The sequence below is a fragment of the Phacochoerus africanus genome, chromosome 7 (assembly GCF_016906955.1).
Source record: "Phacochoerus africanus isolate WHEZ1 chromosome 7, ROS_Pafr_v1, whole genome shotgun sequence".
Lineage (NCBI taxonomy): Eukaryota > Metazoa > Chordata > Mammalia > Artiodactyla > Suidae > Phacochoerus > Phacochoerus africanus.
The window spans coordinates 30,570,337-30,594,216 of NC_062550.1; the positions used below are offsets into that span (position 1 = coordinate 30,570,337).

Sequence of the window (23,880 nt, forward strand, 5' to 3'; positions counted from 1 at the left end):
CTGTCTTGTTTATAGCACTGACTCCAGTACTGAGAACATGGCTCACCACAAAATAAGTGTTCCATAAGTATATGTTGAATGAGGGAAAAGATACAGGTGTATTCTATAAACCACAAGTTTATAAAACCACATTTAAATATTTGGAAAGGACTAAGCTGCCTCAGATAGGTGCACAGAGTAGCAGTATCTCAAATCACAATGTTATTTTCCTATAATAACATAAATAATAAATAAATGTAATAAATAATAAGTTCATGAAAACATATTCTAATTAGTATAGTTCTACCAAGGGAAGGATTCTAAGGACCTGAAGAAAACAACTAAAGAGCTGAGCCAGACATTCTCCTGGTGAGTTCTTCACAATTTATTAACATATAAGAACATATTTTTCAAATGTGTGTATATATATATATGTGTGTGTGTCTATGTATATATACACATATATATACACACATATATATATGACTGGGTCGCTTTTCTGTACAGCAGAAATTGAGAGAACAATGTAAGTCAACTATAATAGAATAAATAAAAATGTAAAAAAAAAAAAAAGGAAGTATTTTTCCAAGCACGTCAACTCTCCATGGGAACAGACCCATAAGCTAAATTCCTTAGATTAAGGACATTCAAAGTGCTATGTCCCCTCAAATCTGCACCTTGTATCTTGGACCTAGGTCTCTGTTCTTCAGATTGATTTCTTTCTGACCTAGCCCCATTATAAAGACATAGTTTCGAAAATACAACCAGTCTTACTTTGAATTTTTCTTTTTTTTTTTATTATGGGATATTCTCTCACCTTTAGTGTCCAAGACAGGATGGTAAAGGTAAGATATATAGTTAAAAGCAAGACAGAATGTTAACTTTCTTAATTATCTCCATTACTTAAGGTTCATGTATTCCCAGTACAAGTGAAAAGGCATTGGAAGATAGGAAACATTCAATTCCTTCCTCAACTCATTTAAAGCAGCACAGAGGAAATGTTCATCTTTCATTGAAATACTCCAGTTTAGAAGTAAAAGGTAATAACTTCACATATTCTACAGGTATGACAACTGTATTCTAAATCCAATATGGAGTTCTAAAAAAAAAATTATTAGAGTTCAGGCTGTCAAAGGACTCATTATAGAAGAAACATAATTTCTTCCTTTCCCATGGTATAACTTGACATAGCACTGAAGAACACTTCTGTTTCTGTAAATGCACTAGATGTGGCTACAAGACATGTTTTAAATGCTCAAGTTGTTTCCTTAAAGTATTGGCTCATGCAGTGTTATAGTCAATCACTTGCCAAAAGGTGGGTTCAGGGGAGAATAAAACAGAAACAAATAACTAAATGAAGGATTTTAATAATCCTGAAGAAACTAACATTCAATGTAATAGCCATTAATAAAAATATTCATGCTATCATTACCAGCAGAACTGCCACCATAAACTGAGTAGACTATGGTGAATTATGGAGCATCATAAAATTCTTAAGTATCTTGTAGGATGCATTTCCCCCATTTAGGAATTATAACTCAGGAAGAAATATTCTAAAAAGCACAGCTTGCTCCTTTGAGTGTCAGAACTCCAAGTTGTTTTCATAGAAAGCCCTAATAAATATTTTTTATGGCAGACTCTGAGTAATAGCTTTGCATTCCCTATCAAGTCCCAGCTTTTGAACTAAGCTCAGGGCAAACAAAGTAAAGTAGTAGAAGACGACAAGATGCTCTTAATCGGCCCTGTGCTGTACCCAAACCTACACGCCCAGATGTCCTACCCCTAGAGCTGTGCCTTCAAGTATCTCCTCTTACCTCTATACCCTTTTCCAGCTCATTCAGCACAAGAAGTAAGACAGTCTCTATTTATTAGAGCTCATCCCATGTTTTTAGAGCTCAGAGGGCAAAGTGGGGTTGGTGGTAAGGATGTATCTAAAGTCCTTTTTGAAAATCTCCTGGGAACCTAGCCATGCAGCTGCCCTTTCCCCATCTAGGGATCTCTCTCTTGACCTTTCTTCTTTCCCTAATAGCTCTATGATTCTAGATGATGATTAGGTATAAGAAAAAGTCTGCATGTCAATGAGCATGCATGTAGGCAGTCAATAGGAGAGATTTCTACCAAGGTTGAGTGTCACTTCCTGTATTAGTCAGGGTTCTTCAGATGAAACCAATAAGTTATAAAAGGAAATTACAATGAGGAATTGGCTCCCGTGACCATGATCTGCTGTCTGCAAGCTGGAGACTGAGGAAAGCCAGTGTGTGATTCAGGCCAAGTTCAAAGGCCTGAGAACCAGAGGTGCTGATGAGGGAATTCCAGTCCCAGTGCAGAGGAAGATGAGAGGAGATGTTCCAGCTCAAGCGATGAGGCAGAAAGAGGGGGGCAAATTTCTCCTTCCTCTGCTTTTTGTTCTATTCAGGCCCCAAAGATTGGATGACACCCACTCACACTGGAGAGGATAATCTTTGTCTGAATCCACCAGTTCAGGTGTTAATCTCACCCAGAACCACCCTCAAAGACACACTCAGAAACAATGCTTCATCTGGGCAACCCATGGACACACAAATTGACATATAAAATTAACCATCACAACTCCTAAGAAAGTTTTTCCAGAATCCTTCAGGTGGTTACTCCTCTTACATTTTATTCACACACTTCTCTTAAAGGCCTTAGACAGTTGATTTCAAATTACTTGATGTTTCCTAATAAAGTGTTATGTCTTCATAGTCGTCTCTGTGCCCTGAGCCTTAGCAGAGTACCTATGACAGAAAATACTGAATAAACATTGCTAAGTACAAATGGGTTAGAAAACTAAGAAATTGTATTTTTGCCTGCCATCCAGGACTCCAAGTCATGCAAAGGAGATGGCATACGTGTATAAATAACTGTAATACATGACAGAAAGCAATGTGTCCTAAAAGAAAGGTATAAAGGTTTACTGCCAATTTTTGACTTCAGTGTGATCAATTACAAGTGCTCATGAGTGTAGAGGCAGGCCTGTCTCCTTTAGGTATGGCCCTGACCAATTCTGGGTCCTTGACTTTGAGAGGGGTCTGAGGATGGTATTGTAAGGGCAAATACAAATAGAAAATAAAAGAGTTAATCACTATCTCCAAGAGGCATCTGCACTATCGCAGCGGCTGAAGCATCATTCACAAGAGTCAAGATATGAAAACAATCTAAATGTCTGTCAACAGATGAAAAAGAAAATGTGATGTACATAAACAAAGGCATTTTATTCAGCCTTTAAAAAGAAGGAAATTCTACCATTTCTGATAACCTGGATGAATCTTGAGGACATCATGCTAAAGAAAATAAGCCAGACACAGAAAGACAAATACTGCACGATCTCACTTATATGTGGAATATGTGTGTGAGTGTATTCTGTTTAAGCCAAACTCATAGCAACAGAGAGTAGAATAGTAATTACCAGAGCCTGAGGCACAGGGGGAATGGGAGAGTTTAATTGTTTAATGAGTATAGAGTTACAGTTTCATAGAATGAAAAGAATCCTGGAGATGGATGGTGGTGACAGTTACACAAAAATAAGAATGTGCCTAATACTGCCAAATTTTACACTTAAAAATGGTTCAGGTCATAAGTTTTATGTTTTGTGTATTTTTACCACAACAACAACAACAAAAAAAAACTAATACTCAAATGTATAAAATACTACCAGAAAAGAAAATACTTTAAAGAATGCCTGAATGTTTATCTACAACAAAAGCACAGTGAATAAGAGGATCACGCTTCTGTACCTTAAAGACAGTTAAAAATTGGGGGATTATTTTTAAGAAGAAAAGGAGCTCTCTGGTTCCCTAGTGGCCTCACAGTTAAACATTCGATGCTGTTACTTCTGTGGCTCAGGTTCCATTCCTGGCCTGGGAACTTCTGCATGTCATGGTACAGAAAAAAAAAAAAAAAAAAAAAAAAAGAAAGAAAGAAAAGAAAAAAAGAGGAAGAAAATAAGAAAAGACACATTCTCCCCAAACCGCCTCCCCCAACTATTCCTTTCCTTAGAGTATTTATTTTAGAAAATACGTAATTACAAGTACTTTCTCTCTTTGAAATATATATGTACATCTTTTTAAAAGATAAGTCAGTCTCTTGCTGGCTTTAAAACCCAGGAATATCTTCCTAAGGACCTGTGAACCAACTCTTTAAAATGTAATTATCTAGGAAGACAGCACCCTGATCTTCCCACATCTATGGGAGGGCAGGGGACTAACTTCAGTGAGAACTTCATACCAAATTGAAAAAAAAAAAAAAAAAAAAAAAAAAACCCTGTCATGAGAAGTGTATTTCTCCTCTGGATAGAGTCAATTAGCTAACATAGACGGTCACTTCAATTAGCAGGTGGATATACACTAAACTATGCTTCACAAGTGGTACTATTCTTGACAAGTGGTTCTGTCCAGTCTCCTTACTTGCGGACTAGTTATTATTTATCTGGAGAACATGTAGATTTAGATTTGCAGCTGCTTAGCTGTACAAAAGGCTAAGATTTCTTTCTGTCTTTCTCTCTACCTTTGTGGAGAGTTTTCCTAAGTTGGAAGGAGATGTGTTATTTCCCAAAGAGCATCCTGCATGAACACAGAAATTGAAATGCCCAGTCCATTGCAGCCTTTCTCTAGTTACCAGCAAATTTGCCTTATTTGACTGGGATTCCTCTTTGGTTTCTCAAGTCATAAAGTAATGAAATCTTATCCTTTAAAAGGAATTTAGCTCAGCTTTTTTTTTTTAATATCTTAGGTCTTTTAACGTCTAAGGAAAGATTTCTTCCAAAATAAAAATGAAGGAAGATGATACTGCAAGTAGAAGACACAGCATGAACAAAGTACATGGGAGGAAAAACAAAGAGTTTGGAGAATCTTGGTCACATTGAAATGCTGACTGCATGTAGGAGCTGGGGAGACAGAACCAATAATGGAAGTTATAGGACAATAGTGCAGAGACGTGCATGCCCAGAGAAAGAGTTTCCACCTGATTATCAAAACATAAGCCAGCTTGACTATGAAGGGAGCCACATATGATTTATCAAGGATATTTCATGAGAAATATAAAAGGGTATGTTCATTGCTGCACTCTCATTTTATTTTTTATTGAAGTATAGTTGATTTAGAACATTTCAGGTGTATCACAAAATGATTCAGTTGTGTTTGTGTGTGTGTGTGTGTGTGTGTGTACTCTTTTTCAGATTCTTTTCCATTGCAGATTATAAGATATTGAATATAGTTCTCTGTGCTATACAGCTGGTCCTTATTCTTTATTATTTTTTTTTCCTATGCCTTCCTCTTCCTTATTTCCTTAGCCATAATTACGTTACCCACCACTGCATTTGTGCTATCTTGGGTTTCATCCATAAGGCGGTGCAGTTTAAAAGGTAAAATCACAGTTTGTTAGGGGAGGGACAGGTCTGGATCTTAGCTTCCTTTGTGGTGACAATGGTGGGGGAGAGTCAGCAATCTCAGGAAAAGAATGAGACCTGAGGGGATTGCAAACTCCAGTTCTGGTTGAGGCAGAAAAACCCCAACAGCTACAGCAGTGATTGGGGATAACACCCAGGTAGTTGCAGTTGTGTATTGCAGCATAATAAACATCCCAAAGCTAATGGGGAAAAACAAAAGTTATTTATCCTGATCATGAGTTCTGTGCCTCAGGAATTTAGAAAGGGCATGATGGAGATGGCTTGTCTTTCATCCACATTGTTGGGGACCTAGCTTGGAAAACTTGAAGGCTGGGGTATCTAGTTTATACAGAGTAGACTCTGTTAATCCCAGATTCCAAAATTATCCCTCCCTTGCCTTCTCCTTCGGGAACCATAGGTTTGTTTTCTGTGTGCGAGTCTATTTTTGTTTTGTCAATAAGTTCATTTGCCTCATTTTTTTAAGAGTCCACATATAATTGATACGTATCTGATTTACTTCATTTAGTATGATAATCTCCAGGTCCACCCATTTTCCTGCAAATGGCATTTCTTTCTTTCTTTTTTTTTTTTTTTGCCAAGCAATATTCATGTGTGTGTGTGTGTGTGTGTGTGTATCACATCTTTATCCATTTATCTATTGGTAAACATTTAGGTTGCTTCCATATCTTTGCTATTTTAAATAGTGTTATGAAGACTGGGACAGTACTACATTCCCTTTACGATTCTATAAAAATTAACCTCGATTCCAGACAAAATCTCCAAACAGTACAAGAAAATATGTATCTCAACTTTTCATTGCTCTTTGAAGCCTGTATTTTATCTGACCACAGTTTTATCTCCAAATCAGTTAACAGCAGTTCAGGATGTTTTTATTAAATGATGGCATGGCTGTTGAGAAGAACCATTTCTTTGTTCTCAACTCCTTATCTTCTGGGCCAAAAGCAACCATTGCTCTTGCTCTTCCTACACTACCACTCACAATGGCTAAGGCCAGTTATTCCAGGTTTTCTTTGACCTTCCTTCTCATTTTCAGAGAGATCTTACCTACTTAAAGATGATTTGTTGAAACCAAATGAGCAGTCACGGAAATGTAAGAAGCCACAGAACGTCCTCTTTCATTTACAAAATCTGCATTCAAAGATAGATGCTTTTAGAGAGAGGCTGTTACTTAAGTATAGCAAATATATACCTGTTTGTTTTCCAAGTAATAAAAATCTCTCACTGGCCTATCATAATTGCAATGGATCTTCAAAAAGCTGGGCAAAGTGAGAAATGGGCATCAGCAAGAACCATTCGTATTAACATGTACCTCTTTTGATAGTTTATTAAAAATACAAAGATTGAGGGTGGGGAGAATTGGAGCTGGGGGGGGCAGTTGCATTTTAACTCTTTCCTATGACTTCATTAAAAGAATTTTCACTTCAACAGATGTTTCTATAATCAGAGCTGAGATCTAATTTATTTTTGGAAAACAGAGAAAATGAAACTGTTATGAATAGTCTTGTTTCAGGCAATCAAAAGAGAATGGCACAAGAAATCTAGAATTTGATTTGTTTTTCATAGGAACGGTTCAAAGAACATCTGTGTTTATGCCATGAATCCTTCTGTATAGGGCTCTCCCTTAGAAGTTTTACTTAGAGCTGAGTCCATTGATCTGCAATCTGGTAAACTTGAGGTTTTTGAAGGGCAGCCAAAGTTTCACTTAGTTTCTCAACAGCTCTCTCTCTCAAACCTGAGAACATCTATCTTGTTCCTAGAGAACTTAAGATACATTTTAATACTCAGGACAACACTGTGACTTGCAGACAAATGCCAGGCCGCTTTATTGAGACACTTGAGTTCTTTTAAAGAAATACTTCATTTAAGGAGTTCCCGTCATGGCTCAGTGATTAACGAACACGACTATCACCCATGAGGGCATGGGTTCTATCCCTGGCCTCGCTCAGTGGATTAAGGAGCTGGCATTGCCATGAGCTGTGATGTAGGTCGCAGACGCAGCTCCAATTCCATGTTGTGTGGCTGTGGTGTAGGCTGGCAGCTGCAGCTCGAGCTGGACCCCCAGCCTGGGAACTTCCACATGTTGCAGGTGCAGCCCTAAAAAGACAAAAAAGAAAAAGAAATATTTCATTTAGTTTCTTAATGAGCATGTCTGTCTTTAGTGAAAGAAATATGCCTAAAAACACAAGTGCTATGTCCCATGAGAATATCTAAGTTTTAAATCTAGCCAGGGTTTGGGTCTTAGACATGCATATGTGATTCACTCAAGACTTAAGAGAATAACTATTTTTTTAAAAAAATCCACCCAGCTGTTAATCAACTGGAAAAATTAATCAACTGGAATATTTTTCCGACATAATCTTGGTTATTTCAGAGTAGTTTCCAGGTGGTAGTGCTTCTCATACATTTCCAATTAAACAATGAAATTTTTGATAAAGGGAACCTTAAATATCACATAACATGAAAGAATTAGGGATAAAGTAATTAGTACAGGGCCTGGCACAAACAGCTCAATAAACAACAGCTGGTGGTTCAGGAGGGCAGTTCTGGTAGCAATTACAGTAGTCATCCACCCTCTCCTCCCCAAAGCCGTTCATTTTACAGATGAGGCCCCCATATTAAATCATTTGCCCAAGGTCACAAAGCTGCCTAGTGGCAGAGTTGAAATTGGAATGCAGGCCCCCTTATAAGTTTAATACCATTTCCCCAATAGCTTGGGGGGAATAATCTTTTCAATTATAATGAGCTATTTTGTCATATAAAAGGGCCTCATAGAGAAGGGCTAACCTTCATTTCTATCTTCGCGTGACAAGCCTTCTCAGTTTCTATCCCAAGTAACTTGTAATTTCGGAACATGACGGGCTTTTGCTCAGTGCTCACCTCCTTTTAACCTCTTTTCACACCATCATGACACAGTCCTTTAGCCTGAGGGACACCACAGTGAGCCAACCCTTCTCTCTGTTTACTCCTTCGGTGTTTACTTTCTCCCTCCTTCCTGGTGTACTCAAAGCATGGGCATTTTCAGAGCTGAACCCTTGAATCTCTGTTCTTTCTTCTTCAGAGATCACACATATCCCCAAGTATCCTCTCTATGAAGTTAATTCTAAGAGGTCTCCAGCCCTCATGTCCTTCTTGAAACCTAGCAGCAAATTTCATTTCCTATTGGTTGTTACCACCTAAATGTTCCAATATGATCTCAAAATTACTAGGTCGAATCAACATCATCATCTTCCCCTCCAAAGGCACTCAAATCTTCACTTTCAACGTTTATTAACAATTCCGTAATTGTTCCAGTCTCCAAACCATGAAGACATGGTTGAGCCTCCTCACCCTTCCCAAATGATTCATTACAAGTTCAATAATACCTTGTCTATTTTTCCTTTCTTTCCTCTCTCACTAATATCACTTTAGTTCAGTTCCTCACCAGCAAGGCCAGAACTACACCAAGAGCCTGTAAACGGTTGGCTCTGGCTTTCTTCCTCACCATCTTACAAACTCCCTGAGGGTAATTTACCTTCCTGAGTCACATTCTACCATAATGTTCCTCAAATCAAATCTATCCAACTATTTCACTGCACCTACGAGACAGGATCTAAATGCTCTGACTTTGTAATCAAACTCTCCACCATCTTTCCCTGTTCTCCATGTACATTCAATTTCTCAGCAAAATGCAAAGTTACATTATCAAGTGTGTGTGTGTTTAATGCTTCTCATTAGTGAGGCAATGAGAAAAGGAGTCCCATGCTCAGAATTAATGTGATGGTATTTCTTTCTTATGAAAACAAATATTAAATTTAAACAACCTAATACTTTTTTAGAATTGATGTCACTATAACATTTTCCAAATGAAGAAATTCACTTTCTAAAAAGGTTTTTTATAGTTATCTTCCACAGATAATTCAGACAAAAATTCAGTCTCAATAATTGGACTAAGTCTGTTTCATTTTTCCCTAACAAAAAGTTAAGGAAGTCTGTCGAACACCTACTGGTTAGGGAACGCAGAATTTAACAATTTGCCACCTGAGCTGTTTTTTGTTGTTTCTTTTTTTAAATCGGTGGTTACTTAAGCTTACTGGAGTCAGTCTCTCCCTTTCTTCCGTATTATTAACAAACACTAAATGAATTCTAACACTGTGTTGAGGGGACTAGTATCACGAATACTCTTTGGGGAAGGCTATTAGTTAAATCCCTCTGCAAAGAAACACATCCACAATAACAACTGTTTGATTTTCTCATCTTTTGTTTTTCTTTTAAGTATCTCTTGTTCTAAAAAAAAAAGAAAAACAAAAAACTTCTCTCTAATGCAAATTAAATCTCCACATAATCACCACTTCTTAACTATTCGATTGACATGCACTGAAAATTTTTCTATGTTCTTTTGGCAGTTTGGTAGACCAGTGCGCACTTCAATCAATGCTGGTGTTAATGGAAAATGGTAAAACACTAGGGAAAGAAATGTGGCAAAATTACATGTGATTTTAGCCTATAATCCAACAATTTCACTTCTAAAAGTCTATTCCAAAGTAATACTGGTTAAAAAGACAAAAGCCCCTTTTTGTAAGACTAGTAATAGCAAAGGAATGGAAATAACTTGTAAGTGAATTAAAGCAGACCCTACGTTCTCTTGCTCAACCTCTACTTCCTTCCTTTAAAAAAAAAAAAAAAGAAAAAAAAACCAAAACTCTTCTCTTTTTCCTTTTTCCCTTTATTTGCTACCTTTCCCTCACTCCCACCCCTGGACCTTTACAAACTACAAGGATTCCAAAGTCCTTAAGAACTGCTCCGACAATTGTTTGCTAGGAGGAGATTTATACCCATGACCCCAATATGAAGCATGAAGAACCAAAACAATCTTCAACTGTCCCAACCACAAGTTCCCCAACCACAGAGGTAAAGAAACAACATGGTCAGACCACCAGGACACCGTCACACTGTAAAATTTCCGTCCCAATACAGGTCGGGGCATGACCTGGTTTTCAGGTACTTCTCAATGCATATCAGCTGAATAAAGCCTGTAATCTCTACTTGAACCATTTTAACTATTATTTTTCTTTGACAAACCCCAATGTCCATCTATAGGTACTGATTAAATAAACCACATTACACCCACCAAATGAACACTAATGCAAGTGTAAAAAAAAAAGGCTTAGGAATCTCTATATACTACAATGGAATGATTTACAGAAATACTAAGTTTAAAAAAAATGGAATTCCTCATGGTTGTGGCAGTGGCTGGTTGGGCGCGGCACAGTGGTGACTGAGCTCCTAGCCTGGTAGGTGGGCGACAAGCTCCAGCATAGCCTCCACGCGCCCCTCAGGGCTCCTCTGCGCTGACGCTGCATGGGTGCTGAGCCTGCCCTGGCCGGGAAGTTGATGAAATATTTCCTGCACCAGGGCGTGTTCCTGAGACCAAGTGTTCGCTGCCTTGTGGCAGCAGTACCCGAATCCCTATAGCAAACACGTCTTGATGAAAGAGAGTGCATCAGGAAGTCACCCCTGTCCAAAAGCTCCTGTCCCAGCGACTCCTGACCAAGAGGAACAGGATGCCCTGCTGGGCTGAGCGATTGTTTCCTGCCAAGGTTGCTCACTCAGTATACATCCTGGAGGAGTCTATCGTGGACTCACAGAACCAGACCATGACCACCTCCACCTGGAACATCAACCATGCTCGGCCGATGGTGGTAGAGGAACAATGTGTTTACCGTGTGAACTCTGATAACAGCTGGACCCACATCGGCCAGGAAGCCTGGGTCTCTTCCAGCATATTTGACGTCTCCAGAGCTGTGCCGGAATTTGGTCTTGCCCGGTTCAAAAGCAACGTGACCAAGACTATAAAGAGTTTTGAATACATCTTGGCCAAGCTGCAAGGTGAGGCCTCTCCCAAAACCCATGTTGAAACAGCCAAGGGAGCCAAGGAGAAGGCCAAGGAGAGGGCACTGGTAGCTACAGAGAAGGCCAAGGCCAAGGACCTTGCCAGCAAGGCAGCCACCAAGAAGCAGCAGCAGCAGCAGTTTGTGTAACCAGCCCAGGCCCTAGGGCAGCAGCAGAGCAGACCACCCGCTCCAGTCCCTGTGCCCTCTCCCCCTTGTACTTATTAAAAGTCAACTTCCAGCCCTACTGTTTGGGTGGTGGACTGGGGGTCGAATCAGAGATGCAGTTGCCGGCCTACACCACAGCCACAGCAACCTGGGATCTGAGCCACAGGACCTACACCACAGCTGGTGGCAATGCCAGATCCTTAACCCACTGAGTGAGGCCAGGGATCAAACCCACATCCTCATGGATACTAGCTGGGTTCATTACTGCTTAGCCCCAATGGGAACTCCCCAAAATCTTAATTGAATATGACAATGCTTCTAGATCAAACTACCAATTTATCAAAAATACAGGGAACAAATAAATGAGTTTAAAAACATAGCAAGGATTCAATAAACAAAATCCAAGACTATGGGAAATTTAATGGACAAATGACCTGATTTCTCCCACTGAAATATTATAAGGAAGAATAAAAGAGAGGGAAGGAGCAGGTTTAAAAATATTTAACAGGGATATTAGCCATGAATGTATGGACTTCTTTTGGATCCCAATTCAAGCAAACTCTCTCTCTCTCTCTCTCTCTCTCTCTCTATATATATATATATATATATATACACACACACACACATATATATCCTTATCCAAGATATCTATACATATCCTTTTAAGATCCTGATCTGAGAATTTCTCATTGTGAGAAATTTTAACACTGACTGCTGGCTATTTGGTAATATTTAGGAATTAATGTTAAATTTTTATGTGTGATGATATCATCAGGATTAATTTTTGACATATAACACTGTATTAGTTAAGATGTACAACAGAATGATTTATGTTTCTATTGTGAAATGATCACAAGTTTGTTAATATCCATCATCTCACATAGTTATAAATTCCTTTTTCTTGTAATAAGAATATTTGAGATTCACTCTCTTATGAATGTACAATACAGTCACCATGCTGTACATTATATGCCCAGAACTTATCTTATAACTAGAAGTTTATATCTTTTGACCTCCTTTGTCCATTTCCCCCACCCCCTTCGACAACTGCCAATCTGTTCTCTTTCTACGAGTTTGTTTTTTAATTCCAAATATAAATGAAATCATACAGAGTTCGTCTTTCTCTGACTTCACATAGTGTAATGCCCTAGAGGTCCATCCACGTTGTCTCAAATGGCAAGGTTTCATCCTTTTTTATGGCTGAAGAATATTCCATTGTATAAATATACCACATTTTTCTTATCCAATTTATCCATGATGGACCCTTAGGTTGTTTCCATGTCTTGGCTATTGTAAATAATGATGTAATGAGCATGAGGGCACAGATATCTCTATAAGATAATGATTTCAGTTTCTTTGGACATTTATCTAGAAATGGAATTGCTGGCTCACATGGTAGTTCTAGTTTTAGTTTTTTAAGGAAACTCCATATTGTTTTCCACAGTGGCTGTACCAATTTACATCCCCATCAAAGTGCACAAAGCTTCCTTTCTTCCACATCCTTACCAACTTGTTATTTCTTCCTTTTTTAATGACGGTCATTCTGACAATATGCGATATATATCACTGAGATTTTGATTTGTATTTCCCTAATTAGTGATACTGAGTACATTTTCATGTACCTGCTGGCCATCTGTGTGTCATCTTTGGAAAAATGTCCACTCAGTTCTTCACCATTATTTAATTGGATTTTTTTTTCCTTTTTAATGGCAGGAGTTCTTTGTATACATACACATAGATATATACATATATACATATAATTTATATATTTATACATATACATATATGTGTGTATATATTACATACATTCATGTGCACATATATTTGTATATGGCAAAAGTATTCTATATAGTCTATGTCTTCTATATAGTAAACAATGCCTTACATACTATAATATAATGATGAAAGAAATTGAGGAAGACAGATAAATGGAAAGATATTCTATGCTCATGAAATGGAAGAATTAATTTTATTAAGGTCCATATATCCAAAGCAATATACAGATTTGATATAATTTCTATCAAAATTCCAATGACATTTTTCCATAGAAATAGAACACAAAATCCTAAGATTTGTATGGAACCACAAAAGATCTGAATAGCCAAAGCAATCTTGAGAAAAAAGAACAAAGCTGGAGTCATAAAACGTCCTGATTTCAGACCATATCAAAGTTACAATAATCAAAGCAGTATGGTATTGCTATAGTGACAGACACACAGATCAATGGAATAGAAAGGAAAGCCAAGAAATAAGCCCATACATAGTCAATTTATGACAGAGCAGCTAAGAAAATACAATAGGGAAAGGATAGTCTCTTCAATAAATGGTACTGGAAAAACTGAAGAGCCATATACAAAAGAATGAAACAGGACCACTATCTCACACCATACTCAAAACAACTCAAAATGAATTAAAGACATAAACATAAGAACTGAAACCCTAAGACTCTTATGAAAAAAACATAGTGGGTAATTTCTCAAACTGCAGTCTTGGTAATGATTTTTTGGATTTAACACCAAAGGCAAAGACAAAAGCAAAAATAAAGCAGTGGGATGACACCAAATTAAAAAGCTCTGTCTAGTTTTTGGAAAAAATAAAAAGACAACCTATGGAACAGGAGAACATATTGGCAAATTATCTATCTAATAAGGGGTTATATCCAAAATACTTTTAAAAAATTTAATGTCATTATCTTTTAGAGACATGTTAAAATGCTTTCAGAAGAAATGTTGTTTACCTTGGACTTTCTAATCTAGGAGTAGAGGAATAAACAGAGGTATACAGCAATAAAACTGGTCATAACCTGGTTTGTGGAAGCAGGGTGATTTGGCCAATATCATATGTCTAGTAAGCAACAGAACTCTTATCTTAGTTGTCTAATGCCAAAGTCTATGATCTATTTAATACACTGAGATGTCTCTCAAACACACCACACAGACACCTGCACACAACTATGTGTAAGTTGATGACTACCTGTATTATCTACCTTCACCGAGTTTTCTGTACCTTAAAGAGGCATTTAGTAAGAGTTCCATAACATTATATGTGTTATAATAAACAGTGAGACCTGCTGGAAGAGTGGTAAATTAGAAAACAGCACAAGCAACAGAGGTTTTAAACTAAGTAAAAGTTCTTTTTAAATGAATATTTGTATTAACATATTCTATTCATAACTGACAGCACCTGTATTGTAGATATGAGCCTGGGGTGTATAATAAAAACAAGTTTACAATATAAGCTCATATCTAAAAATCAAGGAAGATTCTAAGACCATGTCTATATTATATGGATTTCCAAGCTCTTTACAAGCATCATAACCATCTTGTCTGTGTTGAGCCAGTGATTTATGAAAGCCAGAAGAAAACACTGCAGTCCCAAGGACCCTGGGGCAAGACTTAATAGTACCCTTGAGCATAAAATAATTGATATCCCTTTTTTTAATGCCAAACAAAGGAAACTGTATGTTACAGTCCACTGTTACCATCATTATAATCATAAGTAAAAGTACTTTTAAAGTCAGGTAACTCATTAGCATTGCACTGGGTGAGTACTTTATAGACAATTTCTTTGAGGAAAGAAATATCCTAGTGATATAATGAGTGTAAAGATGTACATTCTTCTGAAATGTTGCCAAAACATGAAAGAAATGCTAGTTTTGAAACTTGTCCAGCTTGTACATCAAGTCACCCAGCTTCCTGAGATAGATAACTCTGCTTTTATGTTCTTCCATTTCTGCCTTTGCTCTACTAGAGTGATGTAGTTGTTTATGACTTCTCTGTAGGATTTACTCAAAAGGGACCACCTAGAACTATAAACCCCAACTGCAAAGTGGGTTTTATCAGATAGCAGATGACCTTGGCTGTTGGCCCATTATTACAACTCTACTTGCCAACATTTTGTATCCACAATTTTTAAAACTATGTTTACTCTTACCTTTATATTTAGGCTGCTATTATCATTTCTTGATTTACCTCTATCTTGAAACTAGTAAGTGGTTTGCAGCCTAGAAACATTATTCACTTGGCTATGACCCACCATACTTAAGGTATCACATGGTGTCTCTGATTATATATTGTATTACTGCTGTTACAATTAATTCAGTATTAATCACTGTTATCATTGCTTTATTGTTAATCATTGCTTCGGTACTGATAACCAACTCATGCAGATGCTCTATAGTATTTGAAGAGAATAGAGAGAACCTAAGTAAGCAAATTCTCAGTGTACAATTTTTGAGCTCCACTCTGAAAAAACTTTATATTATAGAATCATTCCAAATTCTGGGTGTTCCCTGGTGGTCTAGTGGTTAGGATTTGGTGCTTTCACCACTGTGGCCCAGGTTCAATTCCTGGTCTGGGAACTTAAATCCCACATCAAGCTGCTACATGCCATAGCCAAAAAAAAAAAAAAAAAAAATCAAAATTCTGAAACATGGGTCCTGAACCTTAATGGTATTGAAAGAAACTATAGCTGTGACTAGAACAAAGTTGGAAAAATAACAAGAAACTTTTGCTGCATGACATTCTCTTTATAATGAATCACTTGGAACAGGCACCCCACAATAAGAATTTCACAAGAGACTTTCAAGGACCTCTTTTCTTCCTTTTTGATGAACTGCATACTGACAAAACTGAGCTCAAGTAAAAATATACAAATCTATCACAATGCTAAGAAATTGGCCACAAGCCCACACCCATCATTTTCAAAAATTCATAGAGGATTAGGAATACGGTCAGAATGTAACTATATTGTATAAATACATGTAAATATACATAAACATATATTTTTTATGTAACTGGAAACCTACCAAGGCAAATCATCGTTAAACCTTTGTCACAAAGAAAAACAGTACAGATCATGTAGTAAAACAATTCTTTAAGAAAGAAAACATTTCCAACAAATTTAATATAAGTTCTGGATATAGAAGACAAGGAGACTTTCCTTCCTTCATCCTCCACTAAACATGTATTATGGAATAACAACGTGTCAGGAAACAGGCAGAAAACAGTCCCTATCATCAAGAATTACATAACCTAGTGACTAAAGCAAACAAAGGGTTTGCTTTGATTTCATCACAACAAGGTAGATGCATTAATGGATGTAAATCAAGTTTTATGAGTGCCTGAAAAAGAGCCCCAATAGCTCCAGCTAGATGGAAGACTCTCTTGACATGACTTAAGTAATATATACTCATCAACATACCAAAAAATACTTCCAAGATCATACAACCACAACAATTCAGAAAAAACTTCCAAGAAAAAAAAAAATGAAGCATCCCAGGCATTAATCTTGGATCTAGAGTGGTTTAAATTATTTTCGACAGCCTCCATGATGGACAAGACAACATGCTTTGTAACATGGCAGGCAACTCTGTCAAAAGCTCTTTCAAAGCAAGCGCTGATTTCTCCCTCTTTTTACTGCATAAAATACTAATTTCACATTCGAAGCTTGAAGAACATGCAAAGTGTGCTCATGTATAAAGATGGAATTAAAATGCTAGTGACCTTGGTAAATTGACAATAATCAACAGAAAATAAATGAAGGCTAGAGCAAGTCTTTGTCTTTAGATACGAATAACCTGGGTTAAAATTTGAATTCGGTCACCGAATAAGTTTAGGGACCTTCAGCAGGGCTACCCTTTAACCTCGTTGACAGTCAACTATTTAGCCATAAAATGACGATATTGATACTAATTTCTTGAAGCCTTAGGCCATTATGAGGAATAAATGAATTCATACATATATAAAGGTTCAGGTACACAAATAAAGGTTCCAGAGTTCTCATCATGGCTCAGCAGTTAACGAACCCAACTAGTATCCATGAAGACATGGGTTCAATCCCTGGCCTTGCTCAGTGGTTTAACGATCTGGTGCTGCCATGAGATGTGGTGTAGGTAGCAGACATGGCTTGGATCTTACGTTGCTGTGGCTGTGGTGTAGGTTGGCAGCTACAGCTCAGATTCGACCCTTAGAGTGGGAACCTCCATATGCCACAGGTGCAGCCCTAAAAAGACAATAAATAATAAATAAATAAGTAAATAACAAATGTTCCTATAAAGGTCATGACCCAGTGTACTCAATGAACATTAGTGTCATGTCCTCACTACATACATGGAAACAAAAGGTTTCCTAAATGGAAAAGACCTTGAAAGTTCTCCTTATCAATTTTCCTTTAAGATATTCTGAACTGATAGTATGTGAAAAGGTCACTCCACAACTTTTCTTATCAAATGTTTTAATCTCCTTTAGGAGCAGAAAAAGACAGCAGCCTTGGTATCAAGCATAAACTTTATCCATTCATTTATTTGACAATTATTAAATATCTACCACAGGCCATGGACCTTGCCCTAAAACAGTGTCTTCTAAACCTATGTCTGAGTTTTTGATCTCAATAACCTGGTGGATGATAAGTATCCCCAATCTCCAGTGTTATAAATCCACCACTTTCTGAGATAATTTTTAGTCTTTAGACAGATTTAAATATTATTTGGTGACAAAGGAAAAAAAAAAAAAAACAGAAGACTTTTGAGAGAGCAGAGTACATTTAAGCTGAGACATCCAGATAGGGAGGCCTGGCATACAGTTGGAGTTGGACATTCAGACTGAAAAAAATCTTGCTAGGAATCTCAGATTTGGAAATCATCAGCACATTGGCACCAGTTAAGTAATGAGAGTAAAGAGAATCAGCGAGGAACTATGAATATGTAGATACTCCAAGGACAGAGACTAGGGAACACCATCATTTCAAGGAGATATTGAGGAAGAGGAGCCAGCAAAGAGGTTCTAAAGAACAATTACAGGAAGACGAGAACCACGAATATTGTTAAATAAGCCTATGGGGGAGGGAAGTTGAGTTGGAAAAGATGGTCGTCTAAATCAAATGTCAGAAAAATCAACTAAAATGAAACCTAAATAAAATCCACTGGGTAAAAAATTTAATTTTACCCATAAAGAACTTCAAAGAAAACTTCAGAAAACATCCATTTACCATTTGAATGCCTCTGAAATAATACTCTCCCGGAAGCTGTCCAGTTGCATGTTTATGAAAACCCCAATGTTAGAAGTTTACAGCCTTTTTTTTTTTTTTTTTTTTTGTCTTTCTGGGGCCGCACTCATGGCACATGGAAGTTCCTAGGCTAGGGGTCAAATCCAAGCTGTAGCTGCTAGCCTATGCCACAGCCACAGCAACGTCAGATCCAAGCCCCATCTATGACCTACACCACAGCTCACAGCAATGCCAGATCCATAACCCACTGAGCGAGGCCAGGGATTGAACCTGTGTCCTCATGGATACTAGTCGGGTTCCTTACCGGCGAGCCATAATGGAAACTCCAGAAGCTTACTGCTTTCTAAAACTCTTAAATCTTTGGACAGCTCTAAATATTACCAAGTTTTCTCCTTTTGAATCAACATCTTTCTCTTTATAGGTGTGGAGAAAAGAGAACCCTCCTATACTATTGGTAGGAATGTAAATTGGTGCAACCACTATGGAAAATAGTATGGTGATTTCTCAAAAAACTAAAACTAGAACTACCATATGATCCAGCATTCCCACTCCTGGGTATATATCTAGACAAAACGATAATTCAAAAAGATACAAGCACTCCTATGTTCATTGCAGCACTATTCATAATAGCCAAGACAGGGGAGCAACCTAAACTTCCACTGATAGATGAATCGATAAAGAAGATGGGGTACATACATACAATGGGACACCACTCAATCATAAAAAAAGAAATAACAACTTTTGCAGCAACACAGATCCAACTAGACATTATCATATTAAATGAAGTCAGAAAGAGAAAGACAAATTCCATGTGATATCACTTATATGTGGAATCCAAAATATGGCACAAATAAACCTATCTGCAAAACAGAAACAGACACATAGACATGGAGAACAGACTTGTGGTTGCCAAGGGAGGGTGAGGAAGGAGCGGGATGGAGTGGCAGTTTGGGGTTAGTAGATGCAAACATCACATTTAGAATGGATAGATAATAAGGTCCTACCATATAGCACAGGGAATTATATCCAGTCTCCCAGGGGTAGACCATGATGGCAAATATTATTTAAAAAGAATGTGTGTGTGTGTGTGTGTGTATGCACCGTACAGCAGAAATTGGCACGACATTGTAAATCAACTATACTTTAATAAAAAATAAAAATCTTTCTCCTTGTATGTCTGTCCACTGATATAACTCTATATTATAAGTATTTGAAGATACAGCTTGACCCTAAATGTGCAAAGATATTTGTGGGTGTAAATTTATATGCACATGTACATTTTCATTTATTGGCTACCTCTTCTACTAGACTATAAACTCCAAGAAGTAAAAACACTCTCCTTTACCTACTAAGTATCCGCAGCACATAGCATAGTGCCTGACACATAGTAGGTGCTAGATAAACAATGATTAAATGAATATTGACAAACAGGGTATTAAGCTCTAGAATAAACTATTGAATGAAATTTTAGCAATTTTTCTCTGTAGAATATTTTTCTTTAATTGGATCAATGTTCACATAACTTTGTACATCAGTGTAAGAAAGCAAGACGGATTAAGTGCCTTCTGAAACTCCCTTCCAGAACTTTGATTCTATGAAAAGCTGACAAAGATTATTTGTAGTGGAAACATCCGACTGAAAAATCAGAAAAACTAGGTTCCAGACTTGATCTACCACTATTTCTGTGCCCTTCAACTTATCTGGCTACAGCTCTGGGCATTGAGACTTCATTTATAAAGTGAGGCTTTTGGATTCTATATCCTCCATGTTTTTTTTCCTGATTTAAAACTATAAGATTATGGCAGGGGGAGGGGTGGAATCAGGTGTAAATGTTATAATAAAATGCATAAAGAAAAATATTTGAAATGCCTACTTATTGCTCTGATTATATCCTCACTTCTTTAAACTCCACATTTTTCTTCATTTCTAAAGTTATTATGTATCTACAATAAGCTCCTTTTATACCACATTTTCACTTTGTCATATCCCCAGTCATTTGAAATAAAACTGCCCTGTCAGCTTCAACAAAGTGGCTCTTCAAATGAAGGTATATTATTGTTTGTTATGATTTTACATTTTATCTGTCACAAGAGGACTTTCTCTTATAACAAAACTTTCTGGCTAGGGCTATTTATAGTTTTAGAGTATAATCTATATGATACTTAAATTATTGATGATTAAGACAAATTATTCCCACCTACTAATCCATTCTAGAACCAATAATTATAATTCAGACAAAGAAAGTAAAGTGTACAAAGAGCACATTATATATTACAAACAGATATTATGAATAGATATAACATACACACACATATATATGCTAAGCATTCCATATCTTTCATCAAAAAAAAAAGATTCAGTATGTTCCCATCCTTTTCCAACGTGTTTAAAAACAGATTCAAAAGAAAATGCAATGTAACTATAATACAGTATTCCTCCTTTGATTTTGCCATCATTTAAAAACATCCATAACCTCAAGAACAGGAACCTACTATTCATATTACCATAGAATACCTACTACCTGCATTATCATATTATTAGGAAAAAAGTCCATTTACAGATATATTTTCTGTTTTACTCAAAAAGGCATTGTCTGAATTCTTCCAATATAATTAATGTTTTCATGAAGCTTTGTCATTAATCAGAAAATTAGAAGATTGCATTGTTCAATACTCAACAAGCATCTAGCATCTAATTAGTCTTATATTGATGTTCTACAGAGGCAAGTGAGTTCTGCACCAGCACTGCTGCGTAGGCTACTCCCACCCTACCCTTAAGAAACCCATTTCTTACACAGCAAAGAGCCCCAGAGATATTTTCACAAGATAAATGTAATAGACTATTTCAGCCTGAATTTAAATTCCAGAAAAAGACCCACTTTAGCTCACACATGCTTAGGAGTTGGGATTTTACTTTTTCAATTCAAAGGAACAAGTATTTGAGTATATGAATAATTTTTCAAATTTTCTTGAATGCTAGGTTTTTATCTCATTACTTAATAAAGTTTCTTATTAAATGAAATTGGAGGACCATGGCACGCTACATGCTACATATGGGAAATCTGAGAGATATGCAAAGAATGATATGGATGTTACAGCATAATTTAAATGATATAACTCTAAACTTAGAGAGAACTTAGGATGTCTAGATAGAAATAACTGATACCAAGACAATTCTTTATCCAGCATTCTATTAAGCAGAATAAGTCTACTTTTCCAACAAGTATGATTGAGATGCAGTACTGTATGGTTTAAAACTCAGCTCTGAAGGCAGGATGTACAATTCAAGACTTGTCTGCTTTTTACAAGCTGTCCAGCCATGGTCAAGCCACTTATTAATAAAATAGGGATAAGAGTAATACCTTTTTCTGGAATTATCGAGTATATTATATAACTCATGTAGAGTGTTTGGCACAGTGCCTGGCACATTGTGAATGTTCGGGTTTTAACTTTTTAAAGTATCAGTAAATCTCCATAGAGAGTAAAGACCATAGCAGCTAAGTCTCTACCCCCTCACAGTGTGCTTGTCCAGCACAGCTCTGCAGGAGCACAGCCTTAATACACAATGATATCCAGGAGTAGCAGTAGGGAAAATCGAAATAAGGAACTCCAGGCATGCTCCCCACTTTCCTCTTTTGCTCTCCCTTCCTGCTATCATCAGCTTCTCTAGACAGCAGGTCATTACAGCAAAGGTGGACTTCATGGTTTATGAGGCCAAGTTGCAGCAAGCTGAGCAAAAACCCAGAGAGAGAACAGCAGAGAGAAAGGTGACTCTTCTTTTTGGCATTAAAAAGAGCTAAGATTCTTTTATATAGGCTACTGTTCCCCAGGGGTCTCTCTCTCCTTGGTGTTTGTTCAACACTCTTCCTGGAGATCTCTTCTAGTTAGAAGATTTAAACAGCAACATGTATACTGATGACTCCCAAATCTTTCTCTCTAAACCCTAATTCTGTCCTGAACTCCAGACCCATACTTGCCACAACTTGTACAGATTTCCTCTTGCGTATTCCAAGAGCACCTCAAACTCAAAATGTTTAAAATTAAACCAACTATCTTCATCTAGACAGACTAGCTTTGGGGATCTCCCTGTATGAACATCATCAGTCACCCAAGCCAGGACCTTCAGTCTCCTTGGCTGATTGGTTCAATTTCCTCCTGGCTTCCTATTTTGGACTCCCTAGAATCTACTTTCTACAGTGCCACCAAAGCATCTAATTATCACAGGAGGATGGGTCTCAGCAGGGACCCCAGAACTAAAAGCCTGGCAGCATATAATAGGTCATTCATTCTGTTACAGTTCTTCTTAGAGTGGCTATGGAAGTGGACACATACTCCGTAAAGACAGAGATTTTTCTTTGATGTAACAGAAAGATATACTGTTAATAACTACATGGGTTCTGAGAGTCTTTACCCTACTTGCAAGCCTGCTGAATTTTATGGATAGTAGCAAAAGGCACAAGACTCTTGGGTCAGAAAGAGAGGACTTATTTCATAGCCAGAAGGATGAACATCACTTTTGAGTCACCTCCCTTTGTCCCCAAGTCCCACAGGTGTGATGCAAAGCAGCCCATGTGGATGTTGCACACACACACTGGTTTGTGGCACGTTGAGCTTAGGAAACCCAAATCTTTTATAATGGGCCACAAGCAAACATGCCCTTTACCCTGGAGGAAGATTTGTGTGTGTGCTGAACAGTAAACAGATCTTTCCTGTGATTCAGAGAGACATCTGATCTTCTAAGACTGTTCGCCTTTTAAACTTTCTTAAAAAGATATTATGGAACAAAGGGGTACTTAGTGTCTTGAGAGACCCACGGAGAAATTTATCCCAACAGATGGGCTTTGTGTGCAAATCAGCCTCTTGGCACTTGCTAGTTGTATGATTTTTAGCTGTCTCTATCAGTTTGCTCACCTCAAATTGAGGATAGCATTTATCCTCAACTTACAGCCATTTTAAACATGAAATGAAATCACATTTATAAAGTATTTTATAAAAAATACAGCAGAATGCAAATGTGGTTATTATTTATGCTTCTGGAACACACTTTGTTGTTTATTATGAAGATAAAAGGGAAATAATCTGGAATTTTAGAATAATAAAATAAATGATTTATTAATAAAATGCTTATTAAATACCTAAATATGTTCTAGGGTAGGCTTAGGTAGTACAAAGTGAAGAATAAAACATCTTTCTTGACCTCAAGAATTTCATAGTCTAGGAAGGAAGCAGACAGGGCAGTGTCTAAGATACAGAATAGAGAAGTTCCCATCGTGGCTCAGTGATTAACGAATCTGACTAGGATCCATGAGGTTGCAGGTTCGATCCCTGGCCTTGCTCAGTGGGTTAAGGATCCGGCGTTGCCATGAGCTGTGGTGTAGATTGCAGACGCAGCTCGGATCCCGCGTTGCTGTGGCGCTGGTGTAGGCTGGTGGCTACA

At 37.3% G+C, this 23,880-nt stretch overlaps 1 protein-coding gene, 1 non-coding gene and 1 pseudogene across 2 annotated transcripts in view; 2 read left to right on the forward strand and 1 right to left on the reverse strand.

The window, feature by feature from the left end:
- Positions 1–23,880, reverse strand: part of TAFA2 (TAFA chemokine like family member 2) — a 502,164-nt gene that overhangs the window by 464,330 nt on the left and 13,954 nt on the right. The window lies entirely within an intron of this gene.
- Positions 10,619–11,434, forward strand: LOC125131028 (PRELI domain-containing protein 1, mitochondrial-like; annotated as a pseudogene).
- TRNAE-UUC (transfer RNA glutamic acid (anticodon UUC)) lies at positions 15,728–15,799 on the forward strand. The gene has a single exon. It is a non-coding gene; the product is annotated as a tRNA-Glu (tRNA).